We start from the raw sequence: 18,896 nt of genomic DNA, 5'->3' as shown, positions 1-18,896 counted from the left end.
TTATCTTACCAGGGTGACTTTTTCATTTCCAAACAGCACTTTAAGCCACTTATCAATAACAAGAAGGTTGGTGTGAAGCTTATGCAAGAGTATAAAGGTGTCTTTTTTCTTTTCCTTTGCCTTTCTTTTATTTACTTAGCCTCCAAGATAAGAAGCCAATAGCTGTGGATCCAGGTCTGAAGGAACAAGAGGGCTTTGTGATGAGTGAGCAGGATTATGGTGGCTACTTGTTAATTTTGATAATGCTGAAGATAGAGCTGAAGTAACAGGATATGTCTGTGCCCTGTGGGCGTGTGCATTTGTATTTGTGTGTCTTTCTCCAGCTTGCTGGCTGGAGAAAAAGAGGCCAAGCAGTAGAGGTCTGAGTGTGTGCTTGCACTGAACTGTAACATGCTTCTGGTTTTACTTCAAACCCAGATTAAACACATGGATTTGAAAATTTGACCATGAGAATGTGAGTTAAATCCTGAGGGAAAACTTTTCAAGCCATACAAACATTGAAATGCGAGAGTGCTGAGGAAGGACAAGGGAAATAATGTAAAATTAAAGCTAAGAACCGAAGACCCGCAGTATAAAGGAGCTGAAAGAGAAAGGTTTAAAAATTCTCATAAAAAAAAAGAAGTATAACAAGTGCTGTCATGGATGATTATAAGGGTTTGAACCTGTCACCCACAGCAACAAGAGCACTGGCCTTTCTCACTTGACCTGAGGAGATAATGCTGTTAGCTGAGGTTAGAGAGGGCAGGTGATGTGTCACTGTTCAAATACAAAGCAAAGATGTCCTTTCACTCCAGATAATTAAACCAAAACATAAGCAAACAAGGCCTGAAGTTCTGGAATTGCCTGGCAAAGACTCTGAAATCCCTTAGGAAATGCTGCTAGACCTTCTCATCTTGACAGCATCCACCCATCCTTATGAAATGCTATTATCTTGAGGATATTCCACTCCCTGGTGTCTGTTTAAAAAATACCAGTCTAGACACAACCAAACTACACCCACAACGACATCCCAAAATGTTCTGTGGTACTCTACAGTACAATTCATAAGAAATTTGTACATGGCATTGCCAAAATGCAGCCATTTATAGAGGGTAGCACAGCAAGAGCCGTGTGAGAAGGTAAATTCCCTTTTCAGAGGACAGGACTGAGTTGCTTGTAACATTTTATTTACCTATTTTGTGCTCTTTCTGTGAACAGTGAAATGAGTCTCCATAGCAATGAATATTCAAGAAAACCCCAAATTTCCAAGAATATATTTGAATATTAAAGGAAGATGAATACTCCATTTTCTCACAGGCATGTGTCTGCTTATTGAATTGGGAAAATGAAATACATTCACCATATGATTTTTCTGATCAATCACAACTCACCAAAACAGACTGGAGAGTGAATATGAATGTATAACAATTCACATATGCAAAAAGGGAGAGAAAATGCAATGTATAGTTAAGAATCATTACAAAGAATAATTGAATTAACAATTAGCCACTCATTAACATAAATTCTTTGAGATGAGGAAATAGACTGGCCAGTTATGAATATATTTAGCCTAGAAGTTAGGAAGAGAATTATCTCTCATCAAGAATAAACAGTCCTGGCCTAGCTGGAAAAGTGAGGAGCAAGATACAAGATCATGTTTGAGATGAGCCTTGACAAGTTCATGCAGTGGTAAGGGATCAAAGCTGCTGATCCAGGAAGGTTTTTCACTACTATGTGTTTTTGTGGTTTTTATATTACTTTTGATTTTACGCCTATGCTTTCAAAGCAAGGGTGGCACTTGCAACACTGTTGTCAGTGCTGAAGACTGGCTTAGAAATAGCTCAGATTCTGAATTCTTCTCCATTTGAAAGTAAATGTTGTTCAAGCTTTCAAATATGGGTTGATAGAAACATGAGTTATATTTAATTATTATTAAGGTGAATCAGTACCAATTCACATGGCTCCAAAGGCAGGAGATTTACAAAACTGATTAGCAAATGTTGTTTTCGTTTTTTAATGATAAAAATATTGTGAGAACTGGCAGAATGGCTCAGGAGTTTCAGTTTTCAAAACCAGTTTCCAAAAACCTGAACAAAGATGTTTTGATTATCTCTTCATCTGTTCACGATACTTAGTTTTCTCATTTGAAAGTCAAATAAGCCAATGTCATTTGAAATGAGAGACACTGCCTGACGCATATGAATAGGAGTCAAGGATTTCTGCGCACAGTGGTTCAGAAAACTGCCAATTTGTGTGCGAGCAAAAGTAGTCACCACCCTCTTGACAAAGCCACTGAGTTTCAATCAGGGACCTCTGGAGCAGTGGGCTCCAGATCTGCAGCTTGTCTTGAAAGGCTGGTGGATGCCAGCTGGAAGCTTTAAAAACTCACATCTCCTCAGAACTGGAAAGGATGGGGCTCATAACACACTAGTTTCTGATGCTTTTAATTTCTCGCACATATTTTGGGAAGGGAAAGGGAGGAGGCTTAGGATGGGAAAGATTCAACAAAAAACCTAAAATGAGCAAACTATTTTTTCCAGTTTCTGGCAAACATTTAGATTATTAATATTATCCATGAAGAATGATAACATTAGTAAATGCAAAGCCATTATTCTTTTAGTTAAAAGCTGATTTTCTTTCTTCCCTGGTATTTCATCAACACCCAGGCAGCTTCAACTTAAATAAAACAGCAACAATAAAGGCATGTATTTCATAGAATTTATTGCGTATGAAAAGCCATGTTTCATATCCATATATGCCCAATTTCAATCAACACTTTTTCCCGTGCTAATGATGTGTTTATATCTCAATCCCAGTATTGTCTTTTATACTTCTGTTTCTCTACAATGAGCATCTCAATCAACTTCCACTTTCACTAGTATTCAATTAATCACAAACTCTTTCAAAGATGAAGAACAGAGAGGCAACCTTGAACTCTAAATATTTACTGTGGTATCTGGATATTAGTTTTGAAGTGTAGGGATTACATCAAATGTAACGTTTAAAATCCAGGGATAGGAATTTCTGGTGGAGAAAAAACCTAATAATCAATATAGCACAAAAAATATAGATGGATTGACAGATAACTCCTAGACTTAGGATTCATAACACCTTAAAAAATAGGGAAAAATAAAAAGGAGGAGATGTTAAAAAGGAAATAAAGAAATACCACTGAGAGGTGTAACAGAACTGCCCCCAAGCCGAAGGCAGCTTTAAGACTTCTCTGTAGGCATGATTATTCCTGGCTGGGAGAAAAGCCCCATTAAAAAGCTTTTCAGCTCCCTCCCCTGGCTATGGGATACCATCCTGAAGAGAAATCATTGACAAGCCTGTCTTTTTCTGAAAGGGTTAGTCAAACAAATTGTCTTTCTCTCCAGAGCTTCTCTCCCTGCTTCTGCCCTTTTGTCTTTCTCTTTTCTTGTTATAGTTAGAAGTGAACATTTTGGCACGTTAATTAAAAATAGTAATAGTTGCAACAGAGGAAAGAAAGGGAGGGGTAAGGTGGGGGAAGCAGAAGGGGGATGGTATCTGCAGCCCTAATTAATAGAATTACTCTCAGTTGAAAGCCAGTCTGTTGAGGACTCTTGTCCTTGAGTAAACAGCTCCCTGTGTCTGCGTATGTACGTGCATATATATAGATAAATGTACATGTAAACACAGCTATTCTGTTGCTTAGCAGCCAGTAGTGTCCTTTCATGAGAAAACAAAATATATGACAAACAGTCTCAAAAACTTGAAGTTCCATGAGCATATTTCTTTTCTCGTAGCTATTCAGATGAGGTGGAGAGTGGCCCTGAAATTAATGTCTCATCCAACGGACAAAGGCAGAACTAAGCTAATTGGATTCCCATCTGTTCCAAACATAGTCTCAACATCACACAATAACAATAAATAATATGATAACCATGGCTAATGATTAATCTTTTAGTTTAGATTTTTTACAGGGTGCTGGATGGATCTTAATATGACACAAATGTAGATTGTTGTCTAAACATACCCTCTGGACTAAAAATAAAAAAAAAAAATCATAGTCTAACCAGTCACAATCATGTTGCTTTTCGGGTATATTTTAGGAGAGCAGAGGCTGCCTGATCTAAATGCCTCCTATAGCCAAATGCAAACCAGAATTTAACAGAATCTAATTTTGATCAAAACCCCAACCAAATGTGAACAGAACTGTCAGAGGGCTCTGTAAAGTGACACATGTGCTCCTTGTTTAAATAATTTCTGGGTTGAGCAAGCACTGCATAAAACTTTCCCACCTCACCTGGGGAGAGAAGCAGTCCCCTGGGACTCACAAGCGCTTGCAGCACACGCCTCACTGCCTCCTTCTCCCTCCCTAGTGGCTTTACCTTCACCATTCCCTGGTTAAGTATTTTAAGTGCAAACTGGTAGCCCCAGATACTGACTTCCAGTTCTATGTTGGTGGTGCAATTGTAATTTCAACTCAGGACTTTACAGCAATCCATGTTAGTAAAAAGCAACGAAAATCTGAGCAAACTTGCAATAAGCCTGTGAGAGATCACAGAGCCAACATTACCTGATGATGTCCACTTGGGCATGTCACTGCCTAGACAAGAAGCCCTGCTGTTGGGTCCTCTGTGTGGGCATTGTTACAGGAAAACTTAAACAGACACCCCAAATCCAGCTGTGACTTTAGGGGGTCTAGGTCTGCCAACAGTAATCTCCCCAGAGATATTGCATATCTCTGTGGCAGAAGTGTATATGGAGTCAAGATTTTGCTTGAACTTGTGAGCTTCCCCACACATCTGTGTAAACTTCTAAGCAGCTGCTGGCAATGAGGTGCCTTACTCTGCTTTACTACGCAAAAATCACCTCGTCTCTTTTTGACCTGATTTCTCAGCAGCTTCATTTTCTGCTCTCTAATTTTAATTAGTGCTGAAATCAACAGAGCTATGGAAGAGAAGCAAGGCTAAGCCACAGAGCTGTTACTCCACACTGATGTGAGCTCTTAAACATCAGCAACATCCCAAATCTGGAAATGCCACCCTTTAGTGGTGAAAGTGCTCTGTGTAAGGCTATAGCTGTGAACAGATGGATAGATATAAGGTGACGTGTAGAGCTGGAACAACCAGTTAGTAAAGTTTATAAAGTACTTTGGGAGTCCATCTGGATGGATGGTGCTTTATAAATGTAAGGCCATTATCAGTGCCTCCTAACAGCACCCGACCATCATTCAGCACTTTTTGGATGGACAGTTAAAGAAAACACATAAAATATATTCCTCAGCAGATATTTCACCCAGACTATTTTTACTTGTAATAGCAGAGAGATCTGGGCTTTTATTTCTACAGACCATTCCCATTTGCAGTCACAGGGAAAAATAGCTCAACTCATGAAGCTGTTGGATTTGTTATGTTTGAAGAATGAAGTTTCACAGCACAGCCCTGGAAATAAATGAGTGGTTTGGGAATTTGTTAATGGCAGGTCTCTTGCAGAAGTAGAGGACAGGATAACTAAAGGGACAGTAATGGGTGAGGCACAGGTTATTTTAGTGGTGGGTGTTGGTTTTTTTCCTCCCCTCAGGGGAACTACCCAGAATTAAATTCATGTTGGTAACAAATGAAAAAAATAGATCACCATTCTGGTGACAAGGGGTGCCATGTGTGAATATTGCACATGGGCAGCAGTTGTACAAAGTGCTCATTTTCCTTGTGGTCGTCCTGACTGTCCTTGAGAGTGTGGCTGTGGAGGAAACTGGAAGCTATTGCTCCTGCATATGACTTGGAGCCAAGCAGGATGATCACAAGGATTTCATTGAGACTCCCCCTCAAGGTCGTGACAATCTTATTCCTCACAGCACTGCTTTGGCTAAAGAAATCTGGGGATGGGTGGGTGGCTGCATTCAGAGAAAGCCTCTCCTCTTGGGTCTTAATCACCACTTAGTGTGAAATCAAGCTGTTTCTTCAGAGAAATGTAGTGTTTGAGCTCTATGTTTTTTTCATAAAACAAATGTGGTGTCTACGGAGAATCTTTTTTTTTTCCCCTTCAAATCCCAAACACACCAAAGATTTCAGTCTGGAGATGCTGCCAGAGGAAGTGTATTTTCATTTCCTCTGCTGCCATCATACTCTGAAGTGAGATGGCTTCCCCAGATGTACCAAGCCTCTCAGGATACTTTGTAGGCAAAAGTTCCCATGATGAACTCCCTTTTTCCACTAAGAATAGAGACTATTATATGTACCATATCCATGGAGTCTAATTTAGGACTATGGGATATGGAAACAGATATAAGCATCAGTTACCCAAATTGCTATTCACATCATGGTGGTCTTTTAAAGTACAAATAAATATTTATGCATTCAGTTATTATTTGTCCATGGAATCAAAATATTCCATGGATAAATTTTAAAGACCTCATATAATTGTTTTTGTCAACTTATTTTTTTTTGATGAGGAAAGGGAGCATAAATGAAATTGTTTACATTTTCATTACAGACCTAGCTTCTCTCTATTTGTGTTGCTTCTGACGTAGTATTTAAAACCCTTGTTAAGAAATAATGTTGCAATAAGCTGTTTCTATGCTCAAACTCAATTTCCAGCTGCAGTATCTTGGAAGACTGGTAACAGAATTGGCCACTACTTACAAAACCATCTTTTGGGGCTTAGGGATCAGTGCACTTGTATCTTCATTTCATTTTCAAAACTTGGACAGTCTCATTAACTGCCAAGATGATGTCAGCTGGGATGAAGACAGTAACTTCTCAGGGAGGTCTGCCACAAGAGACTGGCTTGAACTTCTCTTTTGACTTCTAAAAAACCTGTCCATATGCCTTTCATTAGCTCTGGTTTGGGGGTGGAATGGGGAAAAGCAGACCTATTCTAATAATAAGAGAGCTACACAGGTGGTTTAGTCTTGGCATTTTGGAACATTTTTGCATTTGACTACTAGGGGACTTCATTGCACAAGATGGGAGTGCAGACAGACTCGAAGTGTTAACAAAGACATATATAATCAAAATAGTAAACTATGAAGAAGGTATCACACATGATGACCAAACTCTCACAGGTGTAGAGCCATGGTAAGAAACACCAGCATGACAGCATTTACAGAGCACCCACAGGAATATCAGTATTTAGATGCTGAGTAAAGTCAGTGCAGTATAAAAGAGCTGGAACAACCAGAAAAGCTACTTTGATCCCACAAGGACTGCAGGAGGAAGAGTGACAGACTATATACAAGATATATACTGTATGAAGTATTGCCTCCAAAGAGTACTAGGACAAAGAGAAGGAAGAGGATGTCAAGGTCAAATTATTATTTTTTTTTTACTACAGCAGCCAGACAGTTCTCAAATGGTTGATTTGAACAGCTCTAATAGAACAATGTAATTAAAACCCAACAGTCAGTGCTCAGGGAACAACATTGCTGAGTTGCTACCAATATCTTGGCAGGTGAATATAAAGGTTCACACTGTTAATGACTAGCATTTGTAATGATTGCTTTATTTCTTTTCAGCAAATGTTCAGTTTCCTAAGGAGCTCCAGAATAGAGATGGGAAATTGAATCAATGTGCATTTTGGGCTCATGTAAGGCAGTAGCCGGGTCACAGGAAGATCAAGCAGGTTTCTTTCTGCATTGACAGGCCACACTGGACATTGCTGTTTCAATGAGTTTCACACCTGTGTCTATTAGAGTCATTAATACTCAGCATTTGCATTGTGAAATGGATTCTGTCCCCCTTTGTAAAGGCACAATTGCCTGTTCACCATCAGTGTCATGGCCTAGGTCTCAGATTCAGCAGAGATCTTCAGCTTTTGCCTCATTTCAAACATGGGCATTCACCTGATTCAACTCAGCACGACAAGAGTGTGTGTTGAGCGTGTGTGTGGGGCAGAGAGGCAGCAGATGGGGAAGCTGGCACAGCAGAGACTGACACAGCATGGCTGTGTCACAGACATAGCTACGTAGTTTTTTGAGTTATTTACACCTGAAGGTTTGAGTGGGGAGAGAATGAGGGAGATGGGGGAAGCAGGCACAGAAATGACAGGAGGAGGAAAAGAATGAAATCAACACATTACATGTCAAGGCAGGATACAGAAAAGTTCTCTAAAGATTCCCCAGTCAGATTTTGGTGATTTTTATTCTGTTTTTGTTTTTATTTTTCATGATAGTGTCATTCAAGTAACACAATGGGATGCTGAGGCTGTTTGCTAATAGGCATGCAGAAATTTAGTCATTGGAAGAAGACACCAAGGAATAGGGAGGATGGAGAGGATGTCTTTTGGGATGACAGTGTTCTACCAAAACGAACTCTAATATGTGGAAAAAGCCTATTTAATAACAAACACTTGCTAGAGACAAGTGAGCTACTCAGACAAGTATGTGAATGTCTCCCAGAAAGCTGAGTGCATCCTACTGTGCACAAAACAGGTAGTGCTGCCACTGGTGCTATCTGATTAAAGCATATTTGTTAGCAAAACAGGACAGGAGCTGCAATCATCTTCCTCATGATTCCACTCTGATTCCCACTGTGCACAGCTTCCCTAGGTCTAGGAGACAAAGAAAGCCTTCAATGTTCTGTCTTTCCAAGACTAAGTGCTCTCTTCAAGTTACTTGAGAGTGGATTCTGACCTTGTGCCATGTTAAGGTGCTAAGCCAGTGAACGCTGAATGTTGACACCATCATTGGAAGTTCACCTTGCCATGGAATCAAAAGTTACTTCTTGCTCACTCAAGGTGGAAAGAGAAGATTGGCAGTGCAGGATTTAACTGGGACAAGTAGGGAGGACATCTCTCTCGGGCTTAAGAAGGCAATGAATATCCCACTGTACATCTTAGAATCACAGAATCGTAGAATGATTTGGGCTGGAGGGGACATTAAAGATAATTTCATTCCAACACCCTTGATGTGGGCAGGGACACCTACCACTAGATTGTGCTGCTCAGAGCCCCTTCCAAATGGGCCTTGAGCACTTCCATGGATGGGCATCCACAGCTTCCCTGGGTAACCTGTGCCAGTGCCTCACCACCCTTCAGCCCCTCCAACTCCTGGCACATGCTGAGCACTCTTCTCTGTAGGGTTTCTCTGGTGGGGTTGAATCATGCTGGAGGTAAGAGTGAACTACTTCTGATTTGCTCCTGTGCCCCAGAAACAAATTCCCACCAAGGTTGTACCTTCCCCTTGCCAAGAGAAGAGTGTTAAATACAAGAAACTAATATTGATGCAAAAGATTATATACCCTACATAGGTGATAGTAGGGAGAAGAGAGAGAAACATGAGCACAAGGGACCCTGCACATTCATATCCCTCATAGGGATGAAAAAAGGAACTGAACCAAGTGCAGCAGTCCACAATTTAACACTCCCCCTGCTAGATCAGGAGGGGCCTCTTTGAGACACACATGCCAGAAGCTTGTTTGCAAGTACTTCACCACTGACCCCAAAAGCTCCTGGGAGTGTGCTGGGTACACTTTGGAGAGCCCTGCTGATTCCTAATCTCTGCATGAAACCTGCTCTGATAAAGACTAACTCTGGTGGCCAAACATGATGCAGCGATTTTCAAGCAGACTACAAGCTAATCCCCAGGATCACAATTAACATGTTTATTTTGCTCAGTTAAACAGATTCTAATGTCCAGGGCTGGGTGTAAGCATTGCTAAGAGCACAGTTCATACACTGCCAGCTTTGGGTTGCCTTTGGTGATCTAGATGGCCTCACCTGACTCTCTTAAAACACTGAGATTACAGAGAGTGAGGAGGTGGGTTTCTTTCCTTTTCCTCTATGTATTTATTAATTTATTTCTTTGATTTTCTGGAACTAAAATCGGCTCTGGTCTGTCATTCAGCAGTCTTTCTAAATATAAGACCATTGTTCTTTGTAACTAGTCAGATACTGTCCTAGATTTAAGCAGCATATTTTCCTTCTCATTGCTCATCTAAACAAAATTATACAGGCTAGGAAAAAAGCTTTTTTCTCAGTAAGAAGTAGAAGAAAGGAAATAGTGAAAATGCAGAAAATAACTGCTGTCTTCTTGTCCGGTTGCTGCCAGGTTCTGTAGTAATGGTTACCCATAAGATAGGAAGTAAAATGAGCTTGGCCTACTGAACATTTGTTTGCTTTTTGCTCTCACAAGAACAATTAAGCCACCTGACTATTAAATAATAAACAGTTCACTTAACAGCCACTGATGAGAAAGCGCTCTTACCACCCACACCAGGCATTTCTTGGCTGAGAGATGGGGTATTTGTTCTTATAGAGCTTGATTTGTGTGACTTACATGTCAGCTTACATGACTAGTTGGGGGGCTGGGTGTCCTTTAAGTCCCCAGGCATGTGACGAGAGAAGAGGCAATAAAGACTGAATCAGCTCTCAGGGAAAGCACAAAGTAGAGTGATATCAGCACAATCAGACTACATGTAAGGGTCATGAAGTGCAGAACAGGAAATGTTCTCTTGTACTTTCTGCTTCTGACACAGTCCAGATACCTCTGAAGGTTTCCATGTCCTTTGGATACCTCCCACTATCAACCATCAGAGTGTTCTGTGCACAAACATTCACTAATCACATCAGAGGAAATCTGAGCTTAATTCGAATCGCACATGCACTGGCAGGACCTTTCTTCTCATCTTTGGAGATCTGGGAAAAACAATATCTCTGCCTTCTCATGGCATCTGGTAGACACTGACATCCTCCATGATTTCTGATGCTCTGCACTGTCATCTCCTGCGCTCTGCATTCCTCACCATCCATTTCTTGTCACCCATAGCCAAATGACTCAAGGGTTACAGGCCTTGATGACAAGGGATGACAAAGGGATGACAAAGGCAGAGCTAATCCTGATTTGGGACCTGAAGGTAGGTTAAACAACCTTTGTGTAGCCCCACATTTCATCATTTCATGCCTTTCCAAACAGAAATTAATAAACGTGTTCCAAATAAACAGAAAAGCACATTGAAAAATAAGTTTTAAGGGGACTTGAATAAGTCAGAAATTTGGTCAGTGTCCAGAATACTTTCTAGGAAAAATAAAAAAGAATGTACAAAAGAGCTTTGGAAATAAAGAAAATAGATGGGATTTACCCTTGTTTCAAAATGGCATGTTTTTTCTTTTAAACTGAAAGGAAAGGACTGGACTAACCCCTGAAAAAGATTTCTCTGAAATTCAGAAAAGTCTGGCAGTACTTTTACTTTTCCCTTGGTACAATTGTTTGTTTCTTGGGGCTTTTTGGTGTGGGTTTTTTTTTTTTTTTTTTTTTTTTTTTCCTTTAATTTCCTCTCCTCAGACCATCCTCTCTCTTTCTCTCTTTACATGACAGAATTTCTGGAGCGGGGAACACACCACATGTTCACACCATCCTCCACATTTTCAAACCTAGGAGTCACTGAAATATCTCTTTAAAGGGTTAAGAGCCCAAGTTGATGTAAACACAGAAACTGCAGAAGACAACAGTTCCAAGGAAATGCTAGGCTTCAGCCCTGCTCTACACAGAGGTTTTTGTCTGATCACAGGCAGAAACTGGGCATAATCTATAAGAGCGCAGTGCTTTAGTGCATGACTTTTTAGCACAGCCAGAATGTCCATTCTGTCCCCACTTCATCCTTGGTGTTGGGTACGATCTGGGGCAGGTCAAAGGTCTTTGTGCCAGAGAAATCCCTGCATGGACCAGAAGACTGGTTCATTACTGTGGTCCACTCAGCCCAACACAACAGGCTGAAGCCTGTACACTGAGATTTTGAGACCAAACTCAAGTGGTTCAAGTGCCCTAGCTTAGCAAGGGCAACAGTTCCGTGGAAGGCGATGTCACACTCAAGCCACAATGTAAGTGGGAAAAGTGGTAATAAGTCATTTAAATGAATATCTGAGTAGATAGGTTTCCATTAATCAAGCATATGACTTGGAGAACAAACAGCCATTGAAAACATCTAGACAAGCTTGGAAGAGTGCAGCTGTTAGCATTCCACACTACATTATCACCATATATTTAGATGTTATTAACTGAACTTGAAGTAAGGCTTTCTCCATTTGTCATTTTCCCCCTGGTGAATTCAGCTACCAACATTGATTATTTTCTTTTTTTTTTTAATCTGAAAATTTGTCTATTAACTTCTCAAAACTTATTAATCTGTTTTCACTTCATTGGTAGCAGCTTCCCCCCACCCTCTACTTAGCTTGTTAAAACTCAGAGTTGATTAAATATGACACAAGAGTAAAATATTACATAAGCTCACAAGAAAATTTTTATTTCATTATCAGCACAAAGTGAGTCATCTTGAGTATGACACTGGCTTTGGCTCCATTTTCTCTCAGTTTTTTGCTCTGGTTTTATATTTAATTACAGCTTTTTTTCTCCCTCTCTTTGCAGTTACGATTTTGTTTTTCAAATCCACAGCAGAACGATCCAACTTTGTTCTTACATTATTAATTAACACCACGCTCTAGTTTCCCCCCCTACTTAAATGATGAATAAGGTTAAATTCCAGACAATGTTCTGTACATTGCCATCAATTAACAATTTTCGAAGCAGCGCTTCATTAATAAACACTGATCAGCATAGCCCTTGTGTGGAGAGCACTGGAGCTCAGAAATTGTATCAGAGCTTCTTTAATATCTGAGCTGGCATGTGTCGTGTGGCTGAGCGTGTGCACAAGTGTGTACGTGTGCATGTGTGAAAAAAAAAATCAATGCAATATCCTAGGAAACTCATCAGCACATCATCTCCTTAAAGGTTAATTAAGAATTTGAGGAAGAACAGAGGGGCTGAAGCAGAGGTGATGGACATCCGTGTCTCTCCAGATCATTAAGTACTAATTAGGTTTGGAAAGTCTATTGAGCTTCCTTGGTCTCATCAAGCCATGTGATGGTCCCTGGATACCTCAGTGTGAAATGCCATCAGCACTATATCTCCCTTTATGAACAGGATGCAGTTCAGTCTCAGGTGTGCCTGCTGTCTCTCACTCTGTGTGTGTGTCTGTATTCTTTTGGTGTATGTCTGATTAAGTTATTTATTTTATAAGATGCATAAAAATTGCATGGAGAGTACAGACCCTTTCAGAATCACGTATAACACAGCATTTTTCTGCTGGAAGACTAATGAGGCAAAAAAAAAAAGGGGGGGGGGTTAAAAAAAAGGGGTTAAAAAAAAGGCAAGAAAAGTTCCTGTTAGCTGCAAGCTCAGAATGTGCAGGGGAAAGACTTCCAAGTTCATATAAACCCTTTTTCTGTGCTTGAATATAATTTAGGGAGGACTTCCAAACTGGATTTCCTTCACTTATGTTTCCTGAGCTCTATGTGGAGGTGGGTCAAGACAGGAGCTCTGCAGTGAAAGTTATTAGAGCGAGACCCCACCATGCAGCTTCAAAGAGACCATAATATGTATTTTGTTAATTACCTCTTTAAAAACTCTTAGCCAGAAGTTCTGCACAGCTAAATCCCAGAAGTGGTGACAGGTTTTTTAGAAATGGTTTCCATGGAATGTGTGATGCTGCTTTTATCTTAATTTCCCAGCTTTTCAGTATTTTCCAGCCTACAGGTCTTACAGGGACAGAATTTTCTTGGGATGTTTCCTTTAAATTGGATTGGAAATATAAATTTAGATGCTCAGCTGTAGACAAGGATCTAGCAAGCAAACCAGTCTGTGCCTGAAAGAGACCTTTGAGGTGCCCAGAGACTGAGTCAGCTCTCAGTGCTAACGTACAAAGTAATTCAAACCAGATGCCGGTGATCAGATAGATTCTTCTGGAAACCAGCCTTGATGGCATTATTAGTAAAACAACACAGCTGGCTCTGTTACGAGGGTTCCCTCATGGTAACTCAATAAAATTTGTTAATTCTAGTTTTTAGGCAGTCTTAAGCTAGCAGGACAGCACAAAACTGCTGAAAGATAAAGGAAGCCTGGTAGTACTTCAACACTGTCGATCCAAAGAGATCCTTATTCAGGAATATACAAGAGGTGTCTTGGTCACATATAAAGAGCTAACCCACACACCTACTCCCTATCTCATCATGGAGAGAAGAATAATGTACTGCAGATATTAACACTCATGTAATAAAATTATATTTATTTTATATTATATTATATTTATAAAATTTATAAAACTATGTCCTCTGGGCTGGCATTTTCAAGAGACACTTGGTTTGAGGGAGGATGGTGACACTGGAGATGCTTAACATTGCCTTTTTGAGCCCCAGTGAAGTTTGACTTTGATTGCAAACAATGGGACAGAAGTTAATGGTTCATTGGCTCAAACTGTTGCCCTGCCAACACTGTGCTTTCAACATTTTAGTTATTAAGAGCAAGTCTATTTGCATTAGCAACATCACTGGGGGGAAGGCAGCAGTCTGGGAACCACTGGGAGGTGGGTTCTTTAGGATGCATCTGGAATTAAAACCAACTGCCTCCCACTCCCGCCACTACCACCACCCAGTTTTCAGCAGGAGATGGCTGAATTGAAAAGCTACTGATAATGTTGCAGCTTGCACGTCTGCTCCAGAATATCAAGGACCCCTTGATAAACCCACTGCAATGCCTGGAGCACTTCATCTGCAGGCGACTTGCTCTCTTCAATATGGAGAGGATTGCCACTAATCCTGGCGCATTACTGTTCACTTGACAGAAGTCGCCTGAAACAACTTGCGTCTGTTCTTGTCCTGATTTGCTGTCGGTATTTATTAAGAGCAGTGTGTTTAAAATGGCACACATTGTAGCCTGAAGATAACATCTTAAGCTTCCTGCCTATACCAACAAAAAACCAAACACCCCCTCCCGAGAAAATCTCTGAACACTGTCATGCCCCTCTTTGCTCAGCCATGTTGATGCTGTTGCTTCATCCCCAAGAGATCCCTGCGAGAGCAGTGGTGGCAGCAAGAGGCACCTTATCTGTGGTTTTACTGATCGCCACTCCTGAGCTGCTCTGAAATGATTATCATATGTAACTGAAGTGATGGAAAGCAAAATATTAACTGCTCAAATCACCTCTATTTCCATTAATTCAGTAGAGAAAAATGTTAAACTGACAAAGCCTCTGGTTCTCGATTAACCAATGATGTAAAGATGTTATCTAAGGATGTAAAGATGTAACAGCTTCTCTGAACCTTCAATCTTAACCACTGTGCTTAGAAGTAAACAAGATTCACTATTAAATGCTGAGCATGGTGATGGTTATATGATATGGGCTTTTATTTACTGAGCATGTGGTCTGATTCACTGCCACTGATCTGTCAAATTGACTGGATCTACACATTTTGACTTTTTCCATGGCAAAGATGGAGAAACTTCCCCACTTACTCCTGCTCTGACTCTGATTGGTGTCTGGACAAGAGCGTAGAGGTACAGTAAGTCCTCAGAAGAAAGAAACAACGACTAATAGTAAATTTTGCTCTGCAACATCCCTTTCCCAGTTTACAGCAAAGGCCCTACAGTATTTGTTGATGAGTTGGTGACAGCCATTTCTCTGAATTTTGCGATCTCTTGGTTTCAATATTGTCTCAGACAAGGAAATATTATCAGCTTTAGTAGCAGAAGAGGGTTCTCAAGCACACCAGCAAACAGAATCTGTTTTTGTGTCTCCTACATAAAAACTGTGATTCTTCTGCAAATTCAACTGGTGTACCAAAAAATAAGTCTGTGAGGAGATGGGTAATCAGATTTTCTTAAAATTATGAATATGCTAGAAAGCAAAATTCCTCTGTGCTTCCTCTAAAGGCCCTTGAAGATTTTCTCCTGCTAAACTGATTTTGTTAGGGTACAAAATGTTTGGACCTATCAGGTCCTTAAAGACTTATTTCTTCTATTCTCGGATGGGCAGTATGTTTGAGAATTAAGTATCACACAAGCTTTTTGTTGCTCTTTTTTGCTCCTAGCACTTTGGTCTGATGAAAAATTTCATCACTTTTGTGTGTGAAGCATGTGTGTGCATGTGTGAAGGTATGCATATGCATAAGTCTAGCATATTTTAAATTATTTTATATGTATATATATGTATGTCTCTATATATGTCTATATATATGTATTTGTGAAGAGGAAATACTCTTGTACCTGGTCTGGATGTTTCTATACTTCAAGTAGTGTGCAGATAGAAAGTGATGTGAGTAAAAGAAGAAGGTTTATTTTAAGGTAACATTCCTGAACAGCAAAAGGAGTTAATGTGTAGTGTAAATCTTCTGATCTCATTAATGGACTAGAAGACAAACCGCTGCAATACCTTCCTTTCTGTCTTTAAAACAAAGGATAGATTTGCAGAGCAAGGCCCTGTACATCAACTTAGTCCATGCAGCATCTTAGCATTTGTCTGGGACAAGCAATATTAGGTATGGCAGACAGTTACGGTGCTCTCAAATGAGGGACAGATGGCTGTCCAGCACTGACGCTGCAGGTGTTCAAGACTTTTAATTCGGTTTCATCCAGTGGACCTTTTGCTCTCCAATCCCTTGCTACCGCTGTCAAACTTTTCCAGAAACAAGAAAAAGTGTGGGGACAATGTGAAAGAATTACAGAAGGTGGTAGAGTCATCTGTTAATCCATCAGGGAAATTAGGCCATCAGACAACAACCTGCTTCACGCACAGATCTCTGTGAAACAAGTGTGTGCACTGTCTGTGTGTAGGTGTGTGGGGTAGTGATGGAAAGCTGTGGGTGCAAGGGAGGGAAAAGGAAGAGGACTAGCAAGTGAGATCTGGGCTGGGAGGTGACAGAAATGACAGCCAGATACTGATGGGATATTACAAGGTATCTATAAGAGAAGGCATCATGTCTGCTAAAAACCAGCCCCCTCTTGGTTTCATTTGAAAAGCTCAGATAAGAGAGGAACACAAGTTCTCTGCCACCACAGAGCCTCGTCTATCAATGTCCTTGTGGAAGTGGATGAGATGGAGAAGAATAGACTAAAGGCTCCTTTGTACTTTTCTTTCTTTGTCCATTCCTGTAAAGAGCATAGTGCTTGAAAGCTTTAAGCATTTAAAGTTACAGATGGAGATGCTCCTGTCAGCATAAGGCAGAGTCCTTGGTAACCCTAGCTCTGGCCCTGTGAGTGGAAGGTGAACTGTTTTACTTTTGCGCAGCGATGGTCTTTTCATTGTGATGGTCCTTCTGGGAATGCAAACCTGCCTGCAGCTGCATATTTCTGAAGACCCCTGTGACACCAGGTACCCCTCAGCATGGCTGATGAAAGTTCAGGCATGGAGTCACCCCAAGCAGCATTTCCTCTCAATTTCCTCTTGCCTACACAAACTTGTTCAATGTTGGCCACTGCATAACTCCCATGGAGTTACTGAGAGCTATAAAGAGACAGGGAGACTCTGCCTTTGCTGGCTACAGCACTTACAAACAAACCTTCCTGTGAGCCTGAAGACAAGGAAGACTGTCTTCCTGATGGTTTGTACTATTAGTCATGACATTGTTTGTATTTTCTGGTGTTAGCGAGTGGTGTGCTCCAGCATGTCCCCTCTTTGTGTGTAGGTGTGGTGCTCACAGCATCACATTGCAATGTATTCCTCTGTAGTGGCTACAGATCTAAATCACCGCGTGCATCTACTCTGCCTGAGGAGAGGCAGAGGGAGAGCAAGAGGGAGGAACCATAACTGATATCTGGAAATTTTGATTATTTTTAAGGAGGAATCTCCACATTTTTTCCCTCAACTTTTAGAGATAGAGATTTTCAAGATAACAGGAAATATCAAAGGAATTTCAAAAGCATCTTACTAAAGACAGGTTTGTTTGGAAAAGTATTTTCTACTGAAAAATAACAGTGCAAATGCTTTCTTTTGATGATCTTTTGGACAGAGATTGCATTGAATTGCAAATCCTAGATATCATGTATTACACCTTTGATGAAATTATATAAATAAATTAGCATTTTTCTTTGCATTCCCAAAGAATAACTGTATTCCCTCATTCAGGCTGCTGGGGACACTAAGCTGTCCTGCTTCTCCAGGGACAGGCAATGCTGCAAGGATATATTCCCACCCATACGACAAAGTGCAGAACATCTTTCAAGAATTGTTCAAGGAAATTGCATATAACATTTTGAAAAGTCATGTTCTTTACACTATATATGAACTAACCCATCAGCAAATTTGTCCGTGATCTCTGCAACTTTTATTTTATTTTATTTATGGGATGAAAGGAGTCATGATTTGGTCAAATTTAAAAGTTCAGATGCTTTTTACTTTTCTGCATTAGAACCAAACCTCCCAGGCCTCATCACTTTTTGTCTGTCTTTAGCTGAGGTGAACAGCCTGATTCAAATTTTTGTAAATATACTTCAGCTGGTCTCTGAGAGGTACTCCGCACTGCAGAGGAATGAGTCACGTTGTTGCTTTCACTTTTACACTGGGGATACTGCTCCTGCCAGATCTTGCCATTTACTTGGAAAACTAGTCAGCGTTGCTTTCATATTCCAGATTGTCATCCTTGCCTTCCCTATCCCCCTTCCTCCAACCTCTGGGAGCTGCAGGACAGGATTTTTCTGTTGTCCTGCAGAGACTGACCTCAGTTGAGTGAAGTTGCCTGATCCCTGGGGAAGGAAGGAAGGAAAACAAACCCCCAGCAAAACAAAACCTGTTCCAATTCACACCCCAAACCTTGAATATTACCCCTTTGTGCCAGCTGCACCATCAAACTACTGCATTCTTTCTTGCCATGATTTTTTTTTTTTGGTGGAGAGCTGCCTATCCAATCTGTGAGCACTGTTGGAACAGCCCAATTTTACAAGCATAAAGTATTATGATTGCATTGATTTCCATCATAAATCATATTTTCCATCCTCTGTCTCTCTTTCCTTGCACTGACTGAATTAAGCCTTGGTGTTTTCTTTAGCTGCTGCCAGAGCTGAGTCTTGAGATGATATTAGGGTAATGATGATAAATTTTAGCCTCAAGCCAAACCATTTCCACATTACAGATAATGTTTTTTTCCAAATAAGTTCTGTTATTGGAATCCAGGACCCAACACATCTGCAG

The 18,896-nt window shown here is 40.5% G+C and overlaps 1 protein-coding gene across 16 annotated transcripts in view; it reads right to left on the bottom strand.

Moving 5' to 3' along the window:
• The window catches only part of CELF4 (CUGBP Elav-like family member 4), a 703,272-nt gene that overhangs the window by 328,107 nt on the left and 356,269 nt on the right, over positions 1 to 18,896 (bottom strand). The window lies entirely within an intron of this gene.

The sequence above is a fragment of the Anomalospiza imberbis genome, chromosome Z, assembly GCF_031753505.1.
Source record: "Anomalospiza imberbis isolate Cuckoo-Finch-1a 21T00152 chromosome Z, ASM3175350v1, whole genome shotgun sequence".
NCBI lineage: Eukaryota > Metazoa > Chordata > Aves > Passeriformes > Viduidae > Anomalospiza > Anomalospiza imberbis.
Note: the sequence above shows the minus strand (reverse complement) of the source record. Positions and strands in the feature narration are given on the sequence as shown.